The sequence below is a fragment of the Physella acuta genome, unplaced genomic scaffold (genome assembly GCF_028476545.2).
Source record: "Physella acuta isolate Inbredline_101_S28 unplaced genomic scaffold, ASM2847654v3 ptg000150l, whole genome shotgun sequence".
Lineage (NCBI taxonomy): Eukaryota > Metazoa > Mollusca > Gastropoda > Physidae > Physella > Physella acuta.
This window is the reverse complement of record NW_026731669.1, coordinates 636407-652884: the sequence shown is the minus strand read 5'-3', so window position 1 is coordinate 652884 and position 16478 is coordinate 636407.

Below are 16478 nucleotides of genomic sequence, written 5' to 3'. Positions count from 1 at the left end.
CTACATAAAACATTCCATATTATTTACAGTAAACCAACAGTTGGCCTACTCGTGTTTATGCTTGTATGTATGTGTGTGGCGTATAAAAATACGCGTTTAATAACAACAAAAAAAGTGGCACTAGCTAGCCAAATAATAGATAACGTCACTGTGTTCAAAACGTTTCCAAAGTTTAAACAACGTAGACTTATTAAAAATTCATTTTTTCCCCAAATTCTTATACTCTTAAAATTGTCTATTTTGATGTATTCGTCAAAATATGAAATGTTCTAGACGAGGAACACGCGTGAATTAAAACTGTGTTCATTTGGTTTTTGCAGATTTTAATTTGAATTTGTAAAAGAAAGTAAAACTATAAATACTCATGATTTTAAATTCATCTTTAGAACTTTCCGTGTGGTCTATCTTCCTCTTGGCATTTTTAAAGTCCTACCCAAAATTTACCTTGCTTAGATACACGAGTAGTAGTTACAGATTTTCGCATTTTACAAGCACAATAAACGTAAGATTTAAACACATTCTTTTTTTTCGTTTTTAATGTTTGCAATAGTACAGGCATAAAGCAACATAAATGAGACTTTAATATTATAATTGCTTAAGAGGTTTGAAATGGACATTAATATAAGATTAAAAGTAATTGCTTTAACATTTATTTGGATTTACTTTCCATTCGGTGTGTAATAGATTGAAATAATTGTGAGGTCAAGGGAACTCACTCTTCTGTATTAGTTATATTTATAATATTGTTATCTTGAGTGATGTCCCTTGTGTACTTCCTTCCGTCCTCTCTGTGTGTTACCATCGTGATGTAGTTAGACCCATTAAATGTGTTATATACAACCACAGGCTTCTGTCGTCAATCTATTATAACTGGCGACGAAGGATAAACATCTACTAGAAAGAGCACCTACTTACGCAAAAAAGAGGTTTGCTAGAGCTTATTAGCTAATTATTTCTAGAATTATGGCGCTGTATGGCCAAATAAAAGAATTTGATGCGAATGATGAAATCATTCAAGATTACCTAGAGAGGTTAAGCTTTTACCTAGAAGCAAACAACGTGACGATAGAAGCCAAAAAGAGAGCTGTTTTGTTAACAGTCATAGGGCCTCAACAATTCAGGCTACTAAAGGACTTATGCGCACCAGCTAGTCCAGATACCAAGAGCTTTAACGAGCTGAGCAAATTGCTAACAGACCACCATGCGCCTACCCCATCAAAGTTTTTATGTAGAGCTAGATTTGACAGTAGGACTCGTCAACCAAACGAGTCAATATCAGAATATGTTGCTGCTTTACGTCATTTAAGTGAATTTTGTGAATTCGGAGACACGCTGTCTGACAGATTATGTGAAAAGTTTGTGACAGGTGTAAACAGCCCTGATATTCAAAGAAAGTTGCTGCTCGAGTCAGATCTAAAATTGGAAAAAGCAATACAACTTGCAATGTCATTCCAGCAGTCATCAGATGCGGCGAGATCTTTAGCACCTTCAGAGATCCATGCAGTAAACAGCAGGTTAGTCAATAAACATCAACCCCATCAGAGCATTCCAACTTATGCTAAACAGCCTGCTCGTTCAAATCCTAGATCTAAATCTAGTAATAATTATCAAAAATGTCATCGATGCAAAGGTCCCCATGCATCTCATCGGTGCAAGTTCAAGTCTGCAACTTGTTATAAGTGCAGTGAGCAAGGTCACATTGCTAAGGCCTGCTTGGCAAAGTCTTCGTCTGTTGCTAAATCTAGCCAGTCAAGACAGTACCGCAACCAAAAGCAGCACTATGTTAACTCTCACCAAGACTACCTAACCCAACCAATGAACCACTCTACCTGTGAAAATGCTCAAACTGATTCGCAGCCGGATTTCAACCTGTTCTCTGTGAAATCAATAAGTCATGCTCCCATCAATGTACAAGTTAATATCAACGGTAAGAGCATCAGCTTCCAACTTGACACTGGAGCATCACTAACAGTCATCACAAAGAAAGATTTTGACGCTGTCACAGGAGGATCAGTGTCTCTACAGCCGTGTCACAAGTGTCTAACAACATACACTGGTGACAATGTTCCGGTAATAGGAGAGTGTATGGTTCATGTAAGTTATAATGGTCAAAGTGTTAAACTTCCTCTTCTTGTGGTTGAAGGAAATGGACCGCCATTACTGGGTAGGAACTGGTTAAGTAATCTTAAGTTAAATTGGGAGAGTATTTGTTCATTGAAGAATGTAAAAGAATCTAGTCTTACTTCACTAGATAAAGTTATATCTGAAAATAAATGTGTTTTTGGTAACTCAGGTTTACTAAATGATAGAACAGTGAAGTTAAGCATTAAAGATACAAATCCAAGATACTGCAAAGCTAGAGTTCCACCTTATGCAATGAGGAATAAAATTGAAAATGAGCTAAGCAGATTAGAATCTATTGGCATTATAAAGAAGGTAGACTATTCCGATTGGGCAACGCCCATTGTGCCAGTGTTAAAGAAGGATGGTTCTATAAGAATTTGTGGAGATTATAAAGCTACACTGAATAAGCAAATAGAGCTAAATAGGTACCCTATACCTAACATTGAGGAAATTTCTTTGAATTTGGCAGGAGGAGACAAATTCACTGAATTAGACTTTAGTCATGCTTACACTCAACTAGAACTGCATCCAGATTCAAAAGTCTATACGACAATAAACACACATAAAGGACTCTACCAATATGAAAGACTATGTTTTGGCATATCATCTAGCCCTGGAATTTTCCAAGCTGTCATGGACAGTATTTTTAAGGATATTCCAAATGTTTGTGTTTACTTTGACAATGTGTACATAACTGGTAAGAATGACACTGAACATCTTAAAACACTTGATAAAGTATTGAAAATTGTTGGTGAAAAAGGTTTAAAGATAAACAAAGATAAATGTCAATTCATGTTGACAGAAATTAGTTTTCTTGGTTATATATTAAGCAAGCAAGGTATCAGACCTCAACCTGAGAAAACAAAAGCTATTAAAGAAGCACCCAAACCTGAAAATACCCAACAACTAAGAGCTTTTTTGGGCTTGATAAATTACTATGCAAAGTTCATAGGAAATCTGTCTGGTAAACTATCACCACTGTACAAGCTGCTACAGAAAAATGCAACTTGGCACTGGGGTAAACAACAAGAAGCTGCTTTTAATACAGCAAAAGAGGCTTTGTCTGCTGACACCTTACTAACTCACTATGACCCAGGGAAAAGACTTATATTAACATGTGATGCTTCACCAGATGGTGTAGGAGCAGTCTTGTCCCACATGGATGAGAAGGGTGACAGACCCATTGCTTTTGCCAGTAGATCTTTGAACCAGGCTGAGAAAAATTATTCTCAGTTAGATAGGGAAGGCTTAGGCATCATTTTTGGTGTTAAGAAATTTCATAAGTTTCTGTTTGGTAGGAAGTTCACCATCTTTACAGATCATAAACCATTGCTAGGTTTATTTGGAGAAAACAAAACCCTACCTGAGCATGCCTCACCAAGAATTCAAAGATGGGCTATCACACTAACTGCATACAATTATGAATTGAAATACAAACCTGGATCTGAGAATAGTGCAGATAGTCTTAGTAGATTACCTTTAAAAAACCAAAGCCTGAGCTATGTACCAGAAGATGTATTTGTTCTCTTCACTATCATGGATAACTCCAATATAAATGTGAATGATATTAAAAGAGAAACACAAAAAGATGAGTGCTTAATAAAAGTATATGAGTACTGTAAGAATGGTTGGCCTGAAGAGTCTGTGAATGATGACTTAAGGCCATATAAAATAAGAAATTAAAACCCTTTGTGAAGATAATATAAAAGATGGAGAAGATGCAGTCCATTATCAGTCAGAGTTGCCTAAACAAAGTATTTGTAACTTAATAAATGATTATGGTGATATGGCAATTTCAAATGTTTTAAAGAGAATACATTAGTAAGAAGGAATGTGATCATCAAACAACTTTGCTAACATCATTAGCACTTACAGAAACTAAAAGGGTAACATCAAAAGAAAAGAGAAAAAGATTTTTGCCATTTAATACTTTCAGATGCCAATTCAAAAATAGTTCCATTAAATCATGACAAACATTCATTGAAAGAGAATTTGGTGTTAATGAGAATGTGTATCTAAGAAACTATGGGAGAAGGGAAAAATGGATACCAGGTCAAATTGTTCAATGTACAGGACCTGTGCCTTATAAAGTTAAAAATAACTTGTGCAGATAATAAGTGTGAATCTATCAATCCCACCAAGTCTGATCAGTTCACACCAACTCAGTTTGTTCCACAACCAAGTTCTGTTGATATGAGTGAACCAAGTTGTCTGGAGTCAGAAAATGTAAATTCTGGAGTTAATGATTTAAATCCTAGACCTCCTGAGATAGAGAATCCAGATGGTCAGAATCTTGAGTCACCAAATCAGAAGCCACTGAGAAGGTCAAGCAGGACAATCAAAGTCCCAAATAAGTTAGACCTATGATTCTAAAGGTCAAAAGGACTTTGACATTATTGTTTTGTATTTTGATTATGTTGTAGCATATTGTGCATTGTTTGTAAGGATGTAATCTACCATAGTGTTCATGTTACAATATAATTGGTGATTTTAGGATACTATCAATTGTTCTATTGAGAGATGTGTTATTGTGTTCTAAGGGTAAAGGGATGTAATAGATTGAAATAATTGTGAGGTCAAGGGAACTCACTCTTCTGTATTAGTTATATTTATAATATTGTTATCTTGAGTGATGTCCCTTGTGTACTTCCTTCCGTCCTCTCTGTGTGTTACCATCGTGATGTAGTTAGACCCATTAAATGTGTTATATACAACCACAGGCTTCTGTCGTCAATCTATTATACGGTGTTAACCATCTATTTTGTTTTTAATTAAAGAAATCTCTACACTCATTTAGAAATATTTTTTCATTATATAAATTAAAAAAAAAAAACAAGGTTCAATTTATAAGTTTCAAAGATCACATTTTATTTAAGCTTCACAATCAATACAGTGTATGAACTATTTACAGAAACATTTTGAGTGCTTTTAATTAATGCATAAAATTTGCAGTCTAACAAATCAATCTACCTAGTATAAACATCTATTGCGATTATGTTATGTTTACTATATAAATAAATTATAAAAGTGAGATTTTAAATAGAACGTTTGTGCAGTGGTTAATTTAATATAAAGTGCAATATTTATAATAAACTATTTAGATTGCAAAAAAAAAAATATTGGTCTTTAAAAAAAAAACATAAATACAATTTATATAATTAGCTTTAAAACCATTTCATGAAGTTGATTGTTTTATATGCAAAAAAAAAATATGAAACTCGAAAATTTAACTCTATTTTTTGCGTCATTTGTTTTTAATTTATTTATTTGATTTCCTTTTAAAGAGACTAATTTATGATTATAAAGCAATAAATATAAAAGAGGATACACTATTCCTACTAGTCAATACGATAAAATAATATATTTTAATGAATTGAAATTTTACTTTCTCGTATACGAAGAATTGTGAAAGTATTATAATCCTGCAAAAAATATAATTTTGCAATTGTGTCCGTATGTCTGTGTGTGTGTTTGTGTGAACGTGTGTGCGTGTGTTTGTGAACACGATAACCTAAGTACCGTTACAGCTAGGTATAACTTGAGAACTGTTTCTGATAGACGAAATTTCAAATAGAAGTAAAATATCTAATTATGTTCTTTCTCTCACTTTTTTAGTTATTTCCGGTTAACAAAAGTATTACTTTACGATAATTCCATTTTTTTTTTAAAAAGCGCATATGAATTTATAAAGTAATAATATTCCACACTATTATGTACACATTGTTTGCTTATCGTTTTGTGCGCAATTCTTTTTGCTACGAGATTCTGTTCTATTTAAAAAATTTAAGAATTTAAAAATTGAATAAAAACGTGTCAAAACAATTGAGGTAAAATCACTCCCGCTTTTTTTCAACCCTTTCAGGACCATAAGGATCTTGAGCAAAATTATAACAATGTATGCACATATTTAGGTAGTAAAATGACACATAGATTCCAAAAATGATAACGTGTTGTCTATATCTTAAATTGTTATTTAGATACGGCTGTGTCAAATATGTTCCTATGGGCGTCAAGAGAAAATTATCGATAATAGGTAAAAACGAGAGTTATATTAATGAATTTATTTTAAAACGTTAACAAATGTTAACACTGAATTTTAAAATATTAAAATATTTCATGTTGTATCAATTTTGATACAAAGTGAAATAACCCCCATTGAATCTACACAAATGTTAAAATCTGAGTTTTTAATATGCCATACTCTAGCTTGATCACTTTTGACCCAAATTCATACCCAAAACAGACTAAAGGTGTGTTTCGTCTCACACAATTCGAGTTTGATTTCGTTTTTTTACACTGGTCGGACAGCTGTGATCGAGGTGTTTTTGAGAAAATAATAAAAGTTAACAGTCCGTGTTTTCCTTCTTGAAAAAAAAATTCACCAATCTCAGGTGAGTAATTTTACCTAAAAATAAGTTGCTTGCATACTATCTTTATATTTGTGCTGATAATGTCCAATTACGGTATGTAACAGTTTTGATACTCCATGCAACGGTATGACCATGACATTAGCTGGGACTACTGTATAGTGACTTTTCTGTAGTATAATAATTAGTTGATAGAACAATTCCTAACATCTAGATCTAGTAGGTAGTCTCTAGTCAACTGTTGGTTCTTACACTAGCTTAGGTTTGTTTTTCTTTCATATTTTTACAATAATAATATGTAAATTATAGAAGAAAAATAGTGTCAAAATCTGTAACAATAGTAACATAGTCAAGTTGTAGACTATTGTATACTAATTTTTCTTAGATTCAGCCCTTACTCAGTACTATATATATACAGATGATCAGTGTGCTACTATAATAAGCCTATAATATAGGGTGCACAGTGTAGTGGTGCTATTGAAGACCAAAAAAAGAGTCATAATGTATAACAATAATAATATAGTATTAGACTGATATTTACTAGCTGCTGCTTAGAATAACTTGCATATAATTCTCTAATCATACTAATTCATACACAGAGACAGTTTTTGGGTCTAATAAGCTTAGAAAGTAGTATAGAATCTAGTAATTATTATGGAAGAAAAATAGTAATAATATTAGGCATAGGCCTACATACTTAGTCTACTTATTATTTACTTCATACCGGTACGCAAACAGTAATAATTACTATAGGCAGTGGTGGTTTACTTATGTTTATAATAGTAATTAAAACTTAATTTATAAATCCATGAAGTTCATGAATGATTAGAGATTGTTTTAGTGCTGACATTGTTTTATTTATTTTTACAGGATCTCTTTTTGTCTAGAGCGAGCGATAAATTTTGTCGCAAAACCGTTCTGAATGAAACAGATGGTAGACTTCAAGGAGAAAGTAAATGAAAGTGAAGTTGGTGTAATATTTGATTATTCATCTTATGAAGTTACAATCTAATAACTAGGCCTATAGTACATATTGTACTTATTACTTGCAATTATTGTTTAAAAAAATAGCATAATAATATTTGATTGACATTCTTGCATATAGTATTTATATTTGCAAATAAAATCCTAATCCTCTAGTATATAAAAAGTAGCAGTGATACATTATTTTTATTTAAATTATAATTTAATTTGTGCATGCATGAAGATAAAGTAAATAAATATAGAAATAATATATAGTTTCTTTTAGTAGTGAAATTTTTTTTTTTTACAGGATGGGTAAAGATTCTCATAAAAGAATTCTGCCTGAAATAGAGACTGCATATTTCTTTGGTCACTAATGTCTAATTATTCATTATTTATTTACCTGATGTTGAATGTGTTACTTTAACTGAAATTGAACACTTAGAAAGTGATGTATAGAGAATAAAGAGATTGGTTCGGAGCAAGTAAAGCGGTAGACTTTATTCTGATATACATTCATAAGCTGTAGGCCTACATTTATAAGATGTACATTCATAAGATGTAAGCAGATGCTAGTCCAGCCAGTGGTTAACTAAAACACATGAATGTTTTCTATTATTTGTGAGGAATAGGAACTGACTAACATAGTTTTTAGTGCAAGGCCTTCCGGCTGTTCAAGATTATTTTATTTCACACCATGGATAAAGACTATCTTAGTATACTGGGTGAAAGGATTTTCTAGATCTACATTGCACAGAGGAATCCAGATAAAGCTTGAAGTCTTTGATATAGCAGAAATAAATCAATTCATTGGCTTCTAACAGTCATGTTTCATTGCATAGGAAAAAGTTCTAATAATGGCCAAATATCAGCATTGTATATATATTTTAATTTCTTTCATATCAACAAGTTTGAGTCATTAAAAACTACTTTGCATTTAAAACAATAACAATTTCAAATTATACTAGATAGAGGTCCTGCTGAGCAAAGTGATGCTGCTTATTGACTTACACAATAAAAAGATCCATGATTACTAAGAAATATGACATAACTGGTAATAGCAATATTGTGAAACAAAAGGTAAATTACTATTTCTATCTTGTAAATGAATTTCTGATGCTCTAGATTTGGGATGAATAAGTGTTTTACACAAATTAATGATTACTCAATACATTTTCTATGATAAGTAAAAAATACTTTTTTGTCAATTTTAACAAATTTTTACCCACCGTTGCATACTGTATCGAATCTGATACATACTGTTATTTTGCAAAATAAACATTATTTGATAAAATAATTCAATTTCCTCATTATCTATGCTCTCTACACACCACAGCCCACCTTGTAAGATTTTTTTTTTCTCAAAAAGCTTTCACAAAATTAATTCATGAAATGAAGGGTTAAAAACTGACAAATAATAGTCATGATAATACATTTATGTCCTTTCAGCGTGTATTTTCCTCTACAAGAAGAAACAGAAGGTAGCAGATATGAGAAGTTTTGTAGCGAAAGTGAACATGGTAGACATAACACCGATTTTCCTTTTTGTTTTATTATTGTTGCCTGTTCAATAGAGGATGAAGATGAAATATCAGCTTTCTCTGTTTGATGGTGTTGTGTTAAATCAGGTGATGAAGCTGATGATATATGAAAAACAGATTGACCAAAATAAGAAATAGTCACTAAAATAGTAGTGTCAATCTGTGCAGAAGCGGGGACACAATCAGGTCCTCATTTGTTTTGTCAACATCTTCCTCCTGAAAATTAACATATTCTTTATAGAAGAGCAAACTGTTTTCATTGTCAATGTTTTTTGTATATACAAATTAAAAATGTAGTTTTACGAGTGATCTAAAAATTGGAAGTTTCCGAAAATATGACATCAAACACTGTCACATACAGATCTGTTTATATAAATTAGATCATGTAAAATGTTGTAAAACAAATTTAACAGCTCTAAATAGTTTCTTTTATTTTTGTTGTCAATTTGAAATTTTGTGAAAATTTGAACATTAATCCTTAAAGGGTTAAAACAATATATTTTCTTAAAGATGATTTAAAAGTATTTGTGAGAAAAATATTCTTTATTTGCGCCCAACCAATTAAATTATCTAAAGTTTATAGTAAAGACTCTGTTTTTACCGTGTATCTGTTAAAAACTATAATAGTAATAAAAATATTTGTAACTATTTGTGAATGAAAACGTAGAGAAAATTGATGTTAGTTTGTCCATATCTGTTCCAGTGCTGTAAATGTGGCATCTGTGTTGTAGACCAACAAGGAACTTAGACTTGTGTTCCTGGTGGAGAAGTCCATAAGCTGGCATTGTTTGGTAGAGGAGATCCAGTTAAAACCCATACAGATCTGGTCTTGTCTTGGCTTCAAACATTCAGCTGCACATTCAATAGAGCTACGCTTTGTTGTGTTAAAGATTGGAGGCAGTTGGAGAAGTGAGTTCTTGTTGACCACAAACAATCCATCGTTTGGGTCAAATAAATAACCCATGACACTCAGTTCACAGATGAGAAGTCCACTGTAGTAATATCTATAAAATACAATGTTTATTTTTTTAAAATAAGGAATGTTTTGCATTAAAGAAAAGGTATTATATTTTAATTATACAACACTACTTAACCATAAATAACAAAACAATACAAGAGACCAATATGGTTTACAAAATTAAAAAAAATGCAATTTACCTGACAAGACGAACGTATCTGCCAATAACAGGAGTAGAACAGTTCCAGATGTATGTGGTAGGACCAAGTGTAGCTTCTGTTTTATAGCAGAGTTCCCCGGGCTCGTTAGGAAAAGTTGATTTTAGTCTGGGATCTGTTCTAAATACTTCAATGCTGAAGCTGTAGAGAGCGCCGTCATTTCTATTGCTGTAAGCGTTATGGAAACAAGGTGTGTTACAACTGTGATGTGCATTCTCATAAAATACTTTAAAGCGATACAGTTGTTACTATTTTTAAATTGGAATTTGAAAGTTGTCGAAGTTGTTTTGTTATTATCCTGCCACAGTATACCCATTTATAATTCTTACGTGTTAGAAAAGATAATTTGTTTCACCACAAACATGCCCTGAAGATCCACCATCCACCATGAAGGATTATTGTTTAAAGTACAGGAGCAATAAAAGTTATCCACATTTCCATCACTGTTGCCATCATTAGCGAGATTAGCTGCTAGAAACATACCATGGTGGTACCAATCACCAGACTGGTAAGCTGATTTGTCGAGTGACAAGTTTTTCAAAACTTTTGTCTCTAAAACACTTTGGTGCAAAAATATCAACCAAAAAACACCTGCTTTGACTTTATTCATGTTTAATCTAATCTGAAAATAAATGTTTCTCTTTAAACTGATGTAATTAAAAATCAATGATGAATTAATTAGCCAGTTAATCTGTTCTAATGTGATTTGTGTATTCTAAACTTGTATCGTAAATCACTTCTCAAACGTGGCAAAAATTGCACAAACAACAGCGTATAGTCAGCTGCCACACGACTAACCAGACCACCTTACATTACTACGGCAATTTATTGATCACATAGATTCTGCAGTATTTTATTTTATATAGAGTTTGTTGTTGTGAAAAGATTACAAAAATCCATGATGTCATATGTCACACGGTTAAACTCCGGCAAGTACACAAAACTAATGGCGTCATCTTCCAATTTTAGAATATAAAGAAAGTAATTATAGATCTACTTATCACGATGTACGCTATGAAAGTATTCAATTTATTAGACGACTGACGACAGACTGACGAAGAAGTGAGTTAAATAAAAGCTTGTAAAAACAACATAAATACCACTAAACAGCCGAGTTTCGAACGGATTCCTTTAAATCTCTTGATCAGTGTATGTATTTAATATGGTGTTGTGTTCACTAATAATGAATATAATTTGGCTTTTCTAATAAGTATTGGTTGTCTTTGTTATATCAAATGTGCCGGATTATTGGCTATTTAGTTATGTCTTTGCTTTGTCACTTATATCTCAATGTTTTGTGTTGCGGTTTGACCAATAACTATTTTAACATTATTTTTTCCAAAATATGTATAACATTAAAATATATAGGCCTATAATTCGCGTGGAAGGGTACCGACGGATTGTATTTAGTAAGATTGGAATGACATTGACAAATTATTTTACTGTAATAGCTTAATTAACAATCTCCAGTAATTTTTCATTGGGTTTTGAACTAATTAACATTATATTAAAACGGTTTTTAATTAAAGAACATGTGGATAACATGATTCATTCTTTCAACATTGATAAATATCTGAAAATGTGCGGTTCAACAAAGCCTTGGTAACGTGGTATAGCTTCAAAAATTAAGGTTGGACAGCAATAAATGTATTACACTGACCAGAGATCGCATACCAGTGTAAAAATTGACGTTTATTTGAGAAAACGTTTGTAACAAAGCAGTTATACAAATGTTCTATTATTTAAACAGCAAAAAAGCCGTTATGAAAAAAATTCCTGCAATAAGTAGAATTTTAATGCTTTGTAGATTAGTATTGATTTTAATCAGTGAGATCAAAACCAAATGTTGCAGAATGAACTTACTTGGATGTGTGCGGAAAATACTTATTTAAATTATTCCCCTCCCTGTTAGCAGGATAACACACTCGAAACGTTTTAGACAAAGTCACATGTTTGATTTTTCACGCAATGAAATTGATCATAGGACGGCAATACGAGCCGTAGTAATATGCTGCAAAAATTCCATATTTCAAAAGAAATTCAACTCTTACCACAGCCTGTCTTCATTCGATACAGAAACAAACCTTTTGCCGGTTTTGTGTGATTCTCTGTCGGTCAGAAACCGGTTTCAAACCGTCCTCCAGCCTTAATAAGAAAACTAAAAACGTTCGGTTTACAATAAACAACATATCCGCGTAAGAATTAATATAAACATAGAGCATGGTGCAAACAAAAATTCCAACCGCTGTCGTTAAAATAATGGTAATTAAAATTTAGAGGAGTGGGTTATAGATCCTAAAAAATACTCCTAGGACGCAGACTATTGTTTTCATCAGAACCATAACTATATTGGACACAATGAAGACACGTTACCTTAAAGACAGGTAAGGGTTGGGGGAGGGTTGTGGTGCTGGTTTCGAATCCTTAGCCTTGTGTATGTTCCTTTCTGCTTAACTTTAGACGTTTGAGAATACAACTTATCATAATTAGGTTATTTATATAAATCACTAAATATAGAAAAAATCTTTCGTCTTAATAGAAAATTTATATATATATATATATATATATATATATATATATATATATATATATATATATATATATATATATATATATATATATATATATATAGTTATAAAGTTGTTTATCTGTTAAATATTCCATATATATATATATATATATATATATATATATATATATATATATATATATATATATATATATATATATATATATATGTATATATATGTATATATATATATATATATATATATATATATATATATATATATATATATATAGTTATAAAGTTGCTTATCTGTTAAATATTCCTACTTTCGTTTAGAGTGTTGGATAGGCTATTTAAAATAATTTCCGACGAATGAAATACAATCTTATCGAACTTTACCATGTTACGTAGAATCTAGTCCAACAACTCGCAATAGAACAATCGCTAGCACAAAACTGAAACCACGCATGTCATTTAAAGAATACACAAGCACACGCTCAGATGCGCTTACCCACACCTACACACATACACATGTCGACACTGACATATAAACTCTCGAACACACGAGTGTACCAGCTTAAAGAACAATCCTTGTCGTTCGTATACTCCTAAACAACGAAATGGTCGTTAGCAATTTGCTACCTTTTTCTTTGCTAGGTAAATATTAATATAATTTTTCCAACGAATATTCAACTTTTAAAAAACTATGGTGGCTTGGTTTGACTGGACAGGTTGTTTTGAGAGAGTGGTTGCTAGCCGTGTATTGTGATATTTATTAACAGATAATAAACTAATTGTTATCAATTGTCTTTATGTAAGTAAAATTGTGCATGCGTTCGAGACACTAGAAGCGATGGATGTTGTACCAAGTTCGATACACTAGAAGCGACGGATGTTGTACCAGGTTCGATACACTAGAAGCGACGGATGTTGTACCAAGTTCGATACACTAGAAGCGACGGATGTTGTACCAAGTTCGATACACTAGAAGCGACGGATGTTGTACCAAGTTCGATACACTAGAAGCGACGGATGTTGTACCAAGTTCGATACACTAGAAGCGACGGATGTTGTACCAAGTTCGATACACTAGAAGCGACGGATGTTGTACCAAGTTCGATACACTAGAAGCGACGGATGTTGTACCAAGTTCGATACACTAGAAGCGACGGATGTTGTACCAAGTTCGATACACTAGAAGCGACGGATGTTGTACCAAGTTCGATACACTAGAAGCGACGGATGTTGATCGGTGGTTGATCGATCATGAGGTAACACTGTTAACAGTGGTGAACCCATACACAAAGGTGACACCATTCACGGTAGTGGTGCAGACACCAATGATTTTGTTGACACCAATCGAGGAAATATTGCAGTTCATTGCTGTGTTCCAACTCATGGTGTAAAAACCATTCATGTTGACGACATCGTTAGTAATGATTACACCAGAACAAATTTAAAAAAAAAAGAAATTGTCAATATCAAGGAAGATTGTATCAGCAGTTGCTCAACTGAGCATAAAGTTACGAACCAGTCAAGACCTTACAACACGACTGCCCCTGCTTACGTCTAATCTATTATTCATCGGTTATCGTACCAGTTGCAAAAGGTAATATAGAAACACATCCAAGAGAAAGTATTTTAAAAGGGGTTTGAACAAAGAAGAATTGTATTTAATTTTCAACCAAATAAGTAAAAATTAACGCCTATAGTAGCACAGACTCACACTAGTTAAAATAAGCATCGTCACAGAAATGCGTACAAAACAAATATAAACATGGTGTCACCCCCCCCCCCCCCCCCCCACAGAGGCGTAGCGACCCTTCCCGGGGACAAACTTTAATATTTTCGATTTGCACCCCCCCCCCCTCAAACTTTTGATTTGCACCCCCTCAAGTTTTTCTCTGTTTATTTTGTTATTTTTTGCCTTGCTGTCACCCCCTAAATGTGTCACCATGTGCGGTCCGCACCCCCCGCCGTAATAAAGAATGTTTTCAAACTAAGGGGAGATAATAAGATAAATATCTATCGTTTACTCGATAAATTACTATATTTAATGACCAAAGTGGAAATAAGTAGCTACGCAAGATTATTCGATAAGTCTGCTGAGCTTTGGATCTAGCCGTATATATACATGCGTACAGCCCAGTCAAGTTTATAAAGACCATTAGGGCCAGAAGATGGATTTTTAAACTATTTCAAAACAAATGTTGTACCGCCAATGTTTTACGATTTTTGTATTTATTTTAATATGCATTTTTTTAATTTCTCATATTTGTTGGTATCCCATACCAAAATGTGTCTATTTATTTATACTGATGGCGACAAACACATAACAAACTAGAGAATGATTACATTACAGATGTATAATAAAACACATTGAAGAGAGTGAGTAAACGAGCAGCCAGCTAGTTCTACTTTGTGATTCAGTGCATGAAAACGATCCTAAATGATGTACAACGTCAAGGCCTTTTAAAAGCCCATGCCATCAATTATTACTTTGTTGATGGAAAAAAGTACTTGTTGTATTGATTAAACCTACCTAATCAATATCAGCCAAGATTTACAATGAGCTAACTGAATGTTATGGTTACCTTTACCGGGAATAGAGAAAAACATTGAACACAACGTATCAACACTAAAATTAGCAAGGTATGACTCCAGTCTGTGTTAAACTCCCTATTTAAAAGCCGGTAGGCTTGTACCGATAGAATGGACAGCATGGTTGTATGGTAGAGATTACGACTGCTAACCTGAAAGTCTCGAGTTCGTTTTTAGTCCATCCAGCGCAAGCAAGCAGTAGACAGATGTGTGTAGTGCTGAGCACACTGTCCCTTTGCATAACGAAGTAATTGAAACATATGTTTTGGGCACGAAATAGTAAAGATAATAATGTACTTATACAGCATAAAAGTTATAATAAATTACTTTGACATCTTATATGATGCGTTGAAACTACAACTGTAAAGCGATAAAGAACAGTATATATTTTATTTTTAATTGTGTAGAAAGAGTTGCGTCGAAAAGCACGGTAGCAATACCTAGCTTTGTTTACCGATCTTGGTTATATCAATGGCTGAATAAGACGCGTCGAGCATCGAATTTTGTACTGTGTTGCTGACGGGTGGGCTGCTTGAAAAATTATAAACTATCGTCACAATTCAATGTAACTTTACTTTTACCATTTGGATTAGTCCGCTAGATCATTGCCCCTGATGTTATTTATCATATGTGAGCAGACACAAAGAAACCGACACATTTGTCGTCAATCTGATGTATGTATTATTGAACAGTTTTCCGGTTACTTGAACAATATTTCCTAAAAACATTTGACGAAAACCGAATACGATTTTACTGAATACTTTTACATGTTTACAAACATCAAAATGAATACACACCAACCCTCAGCGATAACTTATTTAATGTTTTTGTGTCCTTGTTTAAAGTAAAATATAAACCCTTATTGGTAACGCTTACGGATATCATTTTCTATTATTAGTCTTCCTTTAAAAGAAACAGGTGTGTATTTGGTTTTTGTGTGTGTGTGTGGGGGGGGGGGGTGCAGAGTTGTGAACCTCGTGAGCCTCTCAAAAATAGTTATCAGTAAACTCTTTTAATTATTATTGTGTCTGTAACTTCAAAAGGAAACAGTCAATGATAAAGCCTAACCTATTTCTTTAATTAAAATATTTAAATGTCGTCTTTTTATGCGTGATGTTAAACAAATTTGACTGCTTTTATATATATTATAAAATGTGCGTTCTTTTCTTATTTGTTTTTTAGTTTTTAAAATGCAGG